General features: G+C 54.0%; 1 protein-coding gene across 18 annotated transcripts in view; it reads right to left on the bottom strand.

Annotated features, from left to right (window-relative positions):
- MYT1L (myelin transcription factor 1 like) overlaps positions 1 to 13,491 on the bottom strand; it is a 422,156-nt gene that overhangs the window by 159,580 nt on the left and 249,085 nt on the right. The window lies entirely within an intron of this gene.

The following is a 13,491-nucleotide window of genomic DNA, read 5'->3' as shown; positions in this document are numbered from 1 at the left end:
AGCACGCTGTCTTGCCAAAAACACAAGGATGTAGACCACAGGAGATTTAAATCATAAATTCCCAGAAAGAGAAAGCATTTGTCTTTTTATTTTCAACGTTGCCACTTAAAACAAGACAACTTCTGCCCACTTCCTCCTGAGGGTTTGATAATCTCCGTGAAACCTTACTATGAGCTCGCCATCTGTCTTGCGTGCCAAGCCCTTGGACGGTGCATCACTCGGGGCAGGGACAATTCTACCTGTTTCTGTATCTTGGCTGCCTATACCCCGTGGTGGGCAGTGTGGGTTTGTTGATCCAAATGACAAGAGGAAAGAAGGAAGGGAGGGAGGGAAAGAAAAGGAGAAGGAAAAACAGAAAAAAGAAAAAGACAGCACTCCCACTGACAGGGGCAGGATGAATTCTAAGCGATTGGATTAGGATATACAAGTAAAATGTGTTGTTTTATTTTAATTTTTAATGTTAATTTATTTTTGAGGGAGAGAGAGAGACAGAGGGAGACACAGAATCCAAAGCAGGTTCCAGGCTCACGAGCTGTAGATCATGATCTGAGCTGAAATCAAGAGTCAGACACTCAACCGACTGAGCCCCCCAGGCTCCCCATGAAATGTTCAATGGTTAAAGGATCTAAAATCAGGCTGACTTGGGTTGCTAAATCATTACCAGTTATCACCTCATGACCTGAGCTTGCTGTTTTATAAGCATTACATTTTCCAGAATTTTTCAGTCTCTAGGGAAGACTGGATACAGAAGGGATCTAGCATTCTGTGCGTAAAGGCTCAGGATGGCGTGGTATGTTTACATATGACCATCGCTACATTTATCATCACCGGTTTACTTATACACCTGCATAACGTCTCTGAGTTTCAGTGTCTCACGTATGATCACGATATTGTGAACAGCAACAAAGCCAGATGCAAAGAATTCTGGCCAAGAACGAACGCCTTCAATGAATTCAGCCATATTTACCTAGGGCTCGCTCTTCGGAGCTCTGCTGGACTGTGACTCGTTATAAAGCAAGGTGAATAAGATATTCCTACACACATAGGGGGAGGAGTGAAAGAAATGATACAGGGAAGTTGGGATCGATCTAGTGGGAATCTTAAACATGTGAAAAAATAATTTGTTTGGGGTATGAGGAAAAATAGAGAACGTGAAGGAACAGAAGGAAAAAACAAAGAAAAACCAGTCTGTTTGAGTAAAATAGAAACCCCATGGCCATAATTAAACGTACTAAAAGAAGTAAAAAGAGGAACCCCGATAATTGAGAAAAATACAACATCATCTACCGGAGCAAAAGGTGAAACGATACATTGCCAACGTGTTCGGTGCTAATGCTGTGACAGAGGCAGGTGTTTGACTTTTGAAACAGATTCTTTTCTCCATTCATCAGTCGATGGACGTGTGGACTGTCTCCACACTGTGGCTGTTGTCAACAGCGCTGCTACAAACATCGGGTGCCTGTGCCCCTTCGTATCAGCATTTTTGTTTTGCTTGGATAAGTACCTAGTAGTGCAGTTGCTGGGTTGTGGGTGGTTCTATTTTTAATTTTTTGAGAGCACTTGTTGGGAGGAGCACCGGGCGTCAGACATAAGAGGCGAATCACTGGGTTCTACTTCTGAAGCCGAGACTCCACACTGTGTTAACTAACTTGATTTTAAATAAATAAACTAAAAAAAATAAATTCTTTTATAAAACCATAGCGGTGAAAGAAGCATTTTGCCAATGGCTAATGTTCAACTGAACGTTGGTAATATTATCAAGAAATACATGTATAAATAGCTCATAATGTTTAAAAATTCAACAGTTAGATTCCATATTGACGAATGACAGGCAAACTATTAATTATGGTTCCACTCATGTTCTTAGCATAATTCAACTGAATTCGAGATTCCGGTTTCTGCCGGTTGTTACACACACCTGAAGCGCCTTCGTCTGTGGGTTTGTGTTTCGTTACCAACAAAGGCACAGAAGACGATGCCCTTTACAAGAACGAATGGACAAGCAGGACCGATGGTGGGTTCATCCCACGCTTCCATCAGAAGGCGGCTCTCGTGCTCAGGAGAGTGTTCATGGGAGGAACAGGGACGGGTGGGCCCCACCACCCCAGGGGCCCCTCCTCTGACAACCAGCTCTTTTTTCAAAAATTTAAAATTTTTTACTTAAAAAAATTTAATGTTTATCTATTTTTGAGAGAGAGAGAGACAGAACGCGAGCAGAGGAGGGGCAGAGAGAGAGGGAGACAGAATCCGAAGCAGGCTCCAGGCTCTGAGCTGTCAGCACAGAGCCCGACGTGGGGCTCAAACTCACGAACCACGAGATCATGACCTGAGCCGAAGTCAGACACTTAACTGGCTGAGCCCCCCAGGTCCCTCTAGGTCTTTTTATTATTATTATTATTATTATTTTTTAACATTTATTTATTTTTGAGACAGAGAAAGAGAGAGCATGAACAGGGGAGGGTCAGAGAGAGGGAGACACAGAATCTGAAACAGGCGCCAGGCTCTGAGCCATCAGCACAGAGCCCGACGCGGGGCTCGAACCCACAGACCAGGAGATCATGACCCGAGCCGAAGTCGGACGCTCAACCGACTGAGCCACCCAGGCGCCCCAATATTTTTTTTAACATTCAAAGTCAGTGGCAGAAACCCCTCTGGGAAAATTATTTCCAGGAAATCAAGGTCTCAGACCTAACGTATTTCTGTTTATTTGCTTTAGAAAAATGTGCATTCACAGTGTCTGAACGGATAGCCTGACAGGAAAGAGGCAGACTGACTGGGGGGTGCAGCGGTCACGCCTGGGCCCATGGTGGCACCTGCCTGCTGTTCCAGCTTCTTCAGCCCTGTGCCTGACCCCTGAGGGCAGGGCACAGTCCCGGCCCGGATTGCGCCCCTGGTGTATTGACCTTCCTCCCAGGACGAGTTCCTGCTGAGGCTCCCCTGGGGAACGTCCCTCGCTGTTGGGCATGTGGCCGTGGGGTACAACATGTCCTGAGACCACGGAGTCACGGCTAACGACACAGCGCCCAGCACTGAGGCCGGTCCTGTCACAGGCGCTCGCGGTCCCCACCTCGGTGGCTCGTGGGGCCTTCTTCACACAGGCCGACCCAGCCAGAACTTCCTTCTCTCTTTGATGATTTCTCCCTCTTTATGTTTTTTCCCTTTTTACTGTTTTGGGGGTGGGGAGGGGAGGATTCCCCCTAAACGGATTTGCATTGTCCACATTTACCCTCCAGAGATCTTTGTTTTTGTATTTTTTAAATCTCTTTTTCTGTTTCCTCTACCTTCTGGGAGATTTCCTCAAATTTATCTTTTAGTTCTTCAGCTGCTTTTTAAAATTTCAAGAATACTATTTTATTTGCCACAGTTATACATTTGCATTTACTTTGGTGATTATTCATCTTTTTGAGAAGTTGGGGGCTATGTGTCACTAATATCTCACACACCATGGCATATAAGGAGCATTGGGTTAATATTTGATGGTGAACTGGAAGTAGGAAGGAGGAGGGAGGAAGGGAGGAGGTGGGAAGAGGAGAGAGGAAGGGGGGGAGGGAGGGAGGAAGGGTGGAGAGAGGAGGTGGGAAGAGGATAGGGGGGAGGAGGAGGGGGAGGAGGGAGGAAGGGTGGAGGGAGGAGGTGGGAAGAGGAGGGAGGGGGGAGGAGGAGGGGGAGGCAGAAGGTGGAAGAGGAGGGAGGGGGGAGGAGGAGGGGGAGGGAGGAGTTGGGAGGAGGAGGAGGTGGGAAGAGGAGGGGGGAGGAGGAGGGGAGGAGGTGGGAGGTGGGAGGGAGGAAGGGAGGAGGGAGGAGGTGGGAAGAGGAGAGAGGGGGGAGGAGGAGGAGGTGGGAGGAGGGAGGGAGGGAGGAAGGGAGGAGGGAAAGGGTGGAGGAGGTGAGAGGAGAGGGGAGGAGGGAGGAAGGGAGGAGGTGGGAAGAGGAGAGGGGGAGGAGGGAGGAGGGAGGAGGGGGAGGAGGTGGAAAGAGGAGAGAGGGGGGAGGAAAGAGGAAGAGGGAGAGGACGGAGGAGGGAGGAGGAGGAGGTGGGAGGAGGGAGGAGGAAGGGAGGAGGGAGGAGGTGGAGAGAGGAGAGAGGGGAGGAGGGAGGAAGGGAGGAGGTGGGAGAGGAGAGAGGGGGAGGAGGGAGGAGGTGGGAGGAGGGAGGGAGGAAGGGAGGAGGGAGGAGGAGGTGGAGGAGGGATGAGGAGGGAGGGAGGAAGGGAGGAGGTAGGAGGTGGGAAGAGGGGAAGGGGGAGGAGGAGGGGGAGGAGGTGGGAGGAGGTCTCTGCGGGAGAGGAGGCCCCCCCCCCCCGCCCTGTCACGGGCAGCAGCGGGGCAGGGACTCCCACGCCCAGCTGCCCAGGAAGGCATCTCTGGTGTCCCTGCTCGTAGCTTGGGTGCTGACACAGCCTGGATCCCAGGGGAGTTCAGGACCTTACTGGGTAGGACGCACAGAGTGTACTGGGGCCACGGGGCACCCGCAGGGCAGGATGGGTGGCAGGGAAGCTGCCTGGACGCCGGTGGGGGAAGTGACTGTCCTGCCCCTGCCAGCCCCACGCAGGCCCGCGGGGGATGTGGGGTGAGGCACACTCAGATTCTGAGTCTGGAGTTCTCACAGGTGCCAGCACACTGCTCGCTCCCCTAGGTGTCCAGGGGGGCAATTCCTCGGCCACACAGTACCGTCTAGAAGGAAACGGGAAGCAGCACCCGCAGTACCGCTCCCTGCAGCCGCCGGTGGGTGAGGCCGCTCGCAGGGAGACACAGGCGCAGGCAGAATTTAAGACGATCAAAGGGGAAGTAACGTCTATGAGGCAGGAAAGAAGCTGGCCTGCGGGATAAGAAAGGCTAACAGTACGTAGAACACACACACGTGTGTGCACCTGTCTCCACCTATACACACACACCCATACACATGCACGTGCGCGTGTACTCGTCCGCGACATGGAGACACGAAACTCCACAGGACCGACGGCCACGTGCGTCCCTGCGACTCCTGTCCTACCCATCGCAGCCATAGTTCGGGCGCATATCCGCCAGGTTACATCTAATTAAAGCAGACCTAATCTCCAGGGATGGAGTTGGCGACACAGATAGCAATTAAAAAGCATCTCTCTGCTTAAATTACAATTTAAAGGAGGTGATACTAAATCCCTGCTAATAATCGAGTCCAAAGGCCCAGCGACAGCTGTGCCTCCTTCACTTCAAGCAGCAGGGAGCAGAGGCTGGGTCACCTGGGGCTTGGAGGCAGCCAGCATCACAGGGGCTGGAAGGCAGAGGGTCGGGTCCTGGGCTCCCACGACCCCAGGGTGCCTGAGCGTCCTTACGGGGCCTCGCTCCAACCTGCCCCTGCGCAGGGAGAGTCGGCTGCCTCCGGGGCTCCTGGCTGTCTCTCCTCCCCTCACCTGTCACCTCCTGAGCCTGGCACAAGTTACTCGGGAGAGCGGAAACCAGAAAACCGTGTAAATAGCCCACGCCACAGGGAGGCTGGGGGATGTACCAAATGTCCAGTTCCTGGTGTGAAAGCAAAGACCACTGATCTCTGGTGAGCGGAGCCGAGTTCTGGCCTGACCAGCTGCCAGCCAGTCCTGGGTCCGATGACCCGGCAGCTCGGAGTCCCGGGCTCTACGCAGCAGGGGAGTGCGAACTCCTGCCTGATGGGCCGCTGGGCAGACCAGAGGGGAGAGAACGGAACTAACCCAGCACACGACCAGGGCCCGGCCATCGGGAGCCCTTCTTCCCCAGGTAACACAAGTGGTTATGTACACCTGGAGGCAGTGTCTTAAGTGCTAATGATGTACTTTTGAAATGAATACTGGTTGCACAGTTATAAGCATAATATGCCAATAACCACAAACACCCCCACAATGAACACGAACAAATATAGGTAAGAAATAAATCCAAGTGTGGATAGGGCCTGTGATGGTGGGGGTGGGATTTTGGAATACGTGCTCTTTAGCCCACACTTTCTCCACCGTTGTGCTCTGAGCTGCTATTTGTGAGGACAATGCTCATACCCTTGACGCGGCCCCGAGACGTTAAGTACATATCCCAGCCGCTACTAAATTCTTAGGACAAAGGGACACTTGTCATTGGCCAGGCTGACGGTCTTTAAAAATACTCATTTAATGGTGATTTTGGCGATCTTTGTTTTGTTCTAGTTACTTCCCCAGCGAAGAGGAATGAATCGTGGCAGGAGACGGGAGTTAGACCCAACCGAGTCCCCAGTCAGGTAGCCAGGGCGGGGCCGGGACAGGGGAAAGTCACACTGTAAGGGGGGGAGGGCTCCGCGGCAGAAAGAGTCGGGCCGCGTTGTGGACTCTGTGTTAGTGTTGAGAACAAGAAGGGCCCAAGCACGGTGGTCACAGGAGGTCCCCCGAGCAGCTCATCTGACCCACACTCTTCTGCCTTTTATTGTAATGTGCATGCTGTAAAACAATGCAAAGTCAACGAGCAATTATTTGCCCTTCAAACCCTGGATTAGTGGGAGTGAGGCCAGAGCAGGGAATGTTCCAGAGTCAGGATGGCCTCTCCTGCTCACGTGCCATTTCGCTCGGAGACCATGCACCGTCCCCGATGCGAGCCTGAGGTTTGTACACAGGCTGGAGGAAGGCGCGGTTTCTACACTGGTTTGTGGTCTACACTGGCTCGGGGGTGGTGGCCAGCACTGGGCCGGGCAGCTGATTTGCGGCTTAGTCAGGTACAGAGCCTGGGTTTTGACCTAGGTCAGAAACAGCAGCTGGCTTCAATTCCATATTTAGTGCTGACTTCACAATCTCCACTTCTTACACAAAGGAATTAATTTTGGGAACTTAGACGAGGTCAAGGGGCATGCCCCAGGTCACTCAGACAACAGAACAGGTTTTCTCTCCAAGCCCAGGGGTCCTGGCCCCCTAGCCACTGCTGCGAAGTGGGACACAGATACATTCCCCATGTAAAGAATTCGGAAGTCACAGGTCACACCCAAGCACCTTGGACTGGACCTCCCGCCTCGTTCCCTTCTCCGGAGCCAAGTGCGTTTAGCAGCTTGGTTTGTCTGTGCCGTTGCCGTGACGCTCATCGGGGCACGCGCACACGCCAGCTCGCACGCCATCCGCCTGGGCATCACCAGCTGTGCCACATGGAACAGGGCAGAAGGACCCCGTTTTAAGCATAAATGCTATTATATTTTACACATCCTTCTCCAACTTCTTTTTTCAGTTGAGGCTGGAAGCATTTCTACGTGAACGTGATAAGCTATACTGCAGACTTCGTAACTGATGGTTATGACGTCGTCGCCAGGCGGCACGGGCCTTCCGAAACTCTCCGATACCTCAACACAGCTTCAGATTGTTTCCTGTTTTCACTGAGCCAACGTGCTCTGATAAACGTCCTTCTGTGTCTCTCCTCCTCACACACGTGCTTAGATTTTTCAACATTTACAACGTTAGCACACAGCAGCAAGCCGCCCTTCGAGGGGCCGAGTCCGTTCACAATCAGCACGCGTGTGGACGTGCATGTCCCCCAACACTTGTGCCAGGACTTGGTTGCAACAAACTTCCTCTGACAGGACGTTTGTTTTATAGACTCTCTGTGTCTGAACTTCCTGCTTCCCGTAGCCTCTTCTGTCTCCTCCTCTATGATTTGCTGATTGCATCATTTACCTTTTTTTTTAATGTTTATTTATTTACTTAGAGACAGAGAGTAAGGAGGAGGTGCAGAGGGAGAGAGAGAATCCCAAGCAGGCTACGCACCTTCAGCGCAGAGCCCGACGTGGGGCTCGAACCCACGAACCGTGAGATCATGACCTGAGCCCAAATCAAGAGTCTGACACTTAACCGACGGAGCCACCCCGGCGCCCCTGTTTCCTTCCCCTTCTTGATTGCGTGGTCTGCATACACGTGGGCTATTTGTTGTTTTCTGCTGCTCAGGCAGCAACCCCCCAGCCCCAGTTTGTCACGGGATCTCTCAGCTTCCTGTACAAAGTGTGGGATGGGAGGCGGCCATCCTCCTCAGTCTTGTCCTGCAAAACCTCTACTTTCTATGCTGCATCTAGGAGGGACTTCCTCCAGGATTTGCTCCCACATCCCCCTAAATCACAGTCGCTCAGTCCGTCTGCGGGTGTGCAGTGGGGGCCTGGCCCGGGGTTGCGATTCCCGGGACCACAGCTGCCCAGAGCAGCAGCCCTTCCTCAGCGGGGTCCTCCCCCAGACAGCCCTGCATGCAGCCCTGCCTCCGATGGACTCAGGCCCAGGACAGACAGAGGTCCGGGACAGAGGGATGGACAAAAGCAAGAGGTGAGCAGCCTCTGAGAAAGGAAGGGGCCGGCCGGACCTGGGCGGTGCGGGGGGCTTCTGGAGGCCACCGGTACTCTGGCTCTTCCAACATGGGGTGTCGGGTTTGATGGGAAGGAGGAGACGGGTGGCCGAGTGAGAAGCAGTGAGGATGTTTCCAGACCAAGGACAGGCCCAGGGGGAGACACCGACAGGCAGGCAGGCAGGCAGGCAGGAAGTGCCTCAGGGGATCCTGCTGCCACAGAAGGGCTCTCGGTTTTATTCTGATTATTCTGACCGTGGCAGGGACTTTTCAATGGGCTTGAAGTGCTGGGGGCAAATCGTCCAGAAAATTTTTCATTGGGCCGGCCCCTGAGCCTGGCCTTCTGTGTTCTCTGGAAACCAGAGAGTGGGGAGCGAGGGCACACGCGCGCTGTCTTGGGAAACGGGCCCCGTCCCTGCCTGAGACCCGCAGAGATGGCGGCACTTGGAGGGGACACGGGACATGTGCTGAAGCGTAGGTATGTGGAGCCCCCACCAGGACCAGGACTCCGTGTCGGTGCAGAGCGGGGACCGCGACAGTGAGTCCCAGCTCCAGAGATGCTCCAGGTCTGTTCGGCACAGACTAGGCCCCCCTCAGGGCTGAGCGTGTGCACCCCAGACCTTCCGCAGACGCCTCTGGCCCAGGGTACTGCGCGTACGGGGAACACAACCTCACGATACTGGTGACCGAGGGTCTCGCTTTGCCGTGGCCCCCAGCACACGTCTGCTGACGACGTGTCGGGTTCCTTCCAAGTCTACGGAGGCGTTTCGCGGGGACAGGCTGGGGTCCTTCTGTTGCGCAGTCGCGTAAGTGCACCTGTCCCGCCCCGCGAGCACACCTACCTCCAGGTGCTCTGACAAACTAGTTTAAGCTCTCAGTTGCTTAACAGCTTCTCATATAAATTTAAATGCCCTTTATCTTATAGGGTGGTAGCTTTTCTTTGTCAGATGCAGAGTTCCGTAGCAGTAATTTTGAATGGTTTTTAAATAAAAAGAATCACAGGTTCGGCCAGGCACAAGATGAGGGAACGCGAGAGATTTCAATTTTTCTTTTCCTCTTGTGAATGTGTTGGAACGTCTCTGGGGTCAAGATTATGTACAAGATGTTGATGTATAAGGTTAACCTTCATCCTGATTTATCCATCCAAAAATATCATTTTTCAGCTGCAGGCTCGACATGGCCAAATTGGTTAAATGTGATAGGAGATGATCATCCACCCACGTGTGACCAAAATGACAGGGACATTTCATCTTAAAGGATTGCTCCTGCTGAGAATTGATTCAAGTACTCGGGGGTTAACTGCCTCCAAAGTCAGTCGCATCCGGGGTTCACTGATGTGGCTCAGGACTGGGTAATTTTCTCCACCGTTTAGAAAAGAGACAGCGTCCACGGTCATTGTTGGAATAGCCTCCTGTACGACCAAAGGAGCATTATCAACATTCCTGCGAATGTTGTGTTTCACTAGTCTAACTGTTAAGGGCTGAATTGCATCTCTCAAAAATTCACATGTGGAGGTGCTAACCCCAGGACTTCAGCATGTGACCTTATCCGGAAATAGAGTCATTGCACACAAAATAAGTGAAGATGGGGTCGTATATAACAGGGTGGGCCTCGACCCGCCGTCACTGGTGTTCTTACAGAAGGGGGACACTTGGACACGTGCACAGGCGGGGGGGTGCTTTGTGGCCCTTCGGCGGAGATCAGTGACGCCTCCGCAGGCCGGCAGACCCCAGAAGCTGGGGACGGGCTGGAGCAGAGCATCCCTCATGGCCTCTGGACCTGCCCCACCAACGGCTTGCCCTGGGACGTGGGCTTTCACCCACAGACTGTGGGACTGTGAGCCCCTGTCCCCTCTCAGGGACACCCCAGCCCGTGGAGTGAACACCACCTACTGGGCCAAGGCCTGGCGTCCTCCTCACTGCACCGCTGGATCTCATTTCACGGCCCCCGACGGCCTCTTTTGGGCAATTCACTTGGATGGCATTGAAGGCCAAAGGTCATGGCCACACGTGCAAGGTGAGGCCAGTCACTCTGGTTCAGCCTTCCAGGCCGAGGGGCCTTTTAGGCAAATGTCAACCTGCCCTATTCTCTTCACACGGGGAGATAAACTAACTGTCCAGTTGTCTGTGGGAAATGGGATGTGATGCATGAATGGAGACTGGTTGGGGTATCACTGCTCAGGCTTCCTTGTCACCAGCCCCTCATGACCCGAACGGGAACTGACGTGGCTGCGGTTGGAACCCAGAATTAAGATAAATGAGGCGATTTAGTGTTCTGGCCTCCGTAATAAGTCCGGAGTATCTGAAGGAGGACACGGGAGGCAGGCACGGGATTCCAGTCATGGTCAAGGGCTAGAAGGAGACTAGAATGCGAGCCGGCCTCTCACACCTCGCCCGAGGTGGGGGGACGGGGTGTTTGCCCCTGGCTGGGAGAGGAAAGAGGGGGAGAAGGGAGGAGGCAGCAGGGCCAAGGTGGCCCGGGCTTGTGCTCTGGGGGCTCCAGGCTGCCGGACGTCAGCGGCCTCATCCCAACATGGGCGGCCGACTTCACCACGGTTGTGCACACGACTGCCATTAAGACGCAGGGAGCCTCGCCAAGGGCCGCCTGCATATTGCCTGTGGGTGGGTTGTCCAAGGTGCGGCTGGACTCCATGCCAGACCTGCGTGGGCGATCCGTGCCTGGCTTCCCCGATTCCGGCCCTGATGCGAAACCCTCCCCAGCAAGGGTGTGGAAGGGAGGGTCCCAGCAGAGGAGACACCCGCCCTTGCCGCCTTCATGATCTGCAGACCCGGTGCGCCGTCTCCTGTGCTGACTGCGCGGGGATCTGTTCCATGTGTCAAGCCACGGCGAGGACCAGGGAGTTGGAGGGGAAGGAACATACACGGGCCACCCGAGCGGGGCGGGGCCCCTTCAGGCGTTCCCGTCTTGGATGATCTCATCTGGGATCTAGAGAAGCATCCAGACTCTCGGTAGCACACTCCTTCGGCGCAAGTGTTAAAATCAACATGGGATGCGTTTCCTGGGGTGAGATTTTCCTTTGAAGAAAAATATAAATCTGTGATGAGATCGGATATGATTCATGGCGTTAGGTACTTTTGGAATCACCTGATTTTATTTTATTATTATTATTTTAATGTTTATTTATTTTTGACGGCGGTGGGGGAGGCAGAGAGAGAGGGAGACACAGAATCTGAAACAGGCTCCAGGCTCCGAGCCGTCAGCACAGAGCCCGACGTGGGGCTTGAACTCACGAATTGCGAAATCATGACCTGAGCCGGAGTCGGACGATTAACCGACTGAGCCACCCGCGCAGCCCTGGAATTGCCTGATTTTAAAGTTCCTCAATGAAAAAAAAGATTCAGGGTAAAAACGATCTTGCCAGCCTGCTTTCTTTATATCTGGAAAACTTGGACTCTCTTCTGAGAAGATATTTTACATTGATTTTGAAATACTTCCCTCAAAGCAAATGCCAATTTCAAGTAATTCTGAAGGTTTTCGTCCTGACTACAGTCTTCTTCTGTCTTCTTTCTCCCTTCCGCCTCTGCTCCAACGACAACATCTTCCGAATCCAGGAGGGCTTCCCGGTGCAGCGTCTGACGTGCCTGGGCCTTTCATCGCTCTGGAAGCCTCTTCCCGATTTTCACGTGGCCCCGTCCCCCAAACCAGGGTGCAACCAGGGTTCCGAGCGGGCCGTGGTGGTCTTCGAGCCCCGCACACGCTTCGCTTTTATCTGTAGTTCAACCAGTCGTGGAGCGTTACCGCCAAGACCGTTGCTCCCTCACACCTCCTGAACGTCAGGCGTCGTTTCTCCAGCCAGACGCCAGTGGTGCCCCGGCCCGTGCTCCTGCCGCCAGCCGCCCGTTGGGGACCCTGCCTCGGACCTGTGACGCCCGCCCGGCCACGCTGTCAGCACCGTGCCCGCCTCGTCCCCCCTCTCCCCGCTCTTTCCGGCAGGTTCTCAGTCGGTACAAGGCTCAGAAACCCTTCCACGGCGGCTCCAACACGACCCGCGCCTTCCTGTCCCCACCGCCCCTGCCCGCATCGGGGCCGCGTGTCAGAGCCTCTGCGGCCTCCCTACGGGCTGAGCCGTCCTGAGCCGTCCTGAGCACCCGCGGTTTTTCCGCCTGGAAATCTTTCATTTTTAGAGTCTTATCTGGAAACCGAACACGTAAGATGGATGGGAACTGGGACACCTGGGGTGACATGGGGGGACGGGCTCCCGACTCGGCCGCTGTGGCCCTGGAAGCCCTGGGCTCAGCAGAGTGCAGCTGGGCACAGGTCACAAACGCTCCAGATCCTGGGTGGTCCCCCCAGGCTGACACATAGCGCTCCCCACCCGGGGTCCACCCGCACGCGGCCAGCTTCCCGGCTGCAGGGTCCCCCCCGCACCAGCGGCTGCCTTGTGTTCACCCAGCACAGTGTCTCACAGAAACGTGCAGAATGGTGGTTACCGAACTGAAGTCGCTTAAAACCCAGCACATGTAAGAAACATCTAGGCTGGTTCTTGTGTAAAAAAGACACAGATAACTTGAAAGATCACCAGTGTGATTTTCCTCATCAACTCGAAAAGTCTGGGGGAGTTTTGGGCTCTTCTGAGAAAAGCTGCCAGGTTGTTTGCGACAGAGCAATAAATATGCTCCGGCCGTCCTGAGCGCGGGGGAGCGCGGGCTCCCCCGTGCACTAACCCTCACCTGGGGGCTGCAGTGGGATATTAGCATACATTTACATACATTTACATGTACCATTCCTGGCACCCTCAGCTCCCAAACCTGCACTCTGGATAAATTTTTTAAAAAGGCAGTGTGACCTATGGCAATTATATTCCAGCCCAACCTTCAGAACAAGATGCACGAAGCGAAACAAAGGCCTAAGACAACCAGTTACGTGCCTGATTAGGATAAAGATGGGCGGAGCCTCAGCGAGAAATGGAAACCCAGACAGAGAGCCGAAGTCTGAACGGGCTTTCCAGAAGCAGCCGGCACACGCCTGCGCCCTCACCGTCCTCGCTGGTTTCAGAGACGCTTCTGGCTCCGTGTTGAGCGGGGCTCCGCGTTACGAGTTCCCTGTTTGGTCTCCAGCTTCATCACTGCACCGAAACCGTGGGCTGGGTCCCACTGCCCCACTGGACCCGTCCCCTGCCTGTTTGAATAAACATCTGTTGAGGCTCCTCTGGGTGTGACGTGACATTACGTCTGTTTCTACTGTTGT

Source organism: Acinonyx jubatus, chromosome A3, assembly GCF_027475565.1.
Source record: "Acinonyx jubatus isolate Ajub_Pintada_27869175 chromosome A3, VMU_Ajub_asm_v1.0, whole genome shotgun sequence".
NCBI classification, from domain to species: domain Eukaryota; kingdom Metazoa; phylum Chordata; class Mammalia; order Carnivora; family Felidae; genus Acinonyx; species Acinonyx jubatus.
The sequence above is the reverse complement of the archived record's forward strand: the minus strand, read 5'-3'. Positions and strand labels throughout refer to the sequence as shown.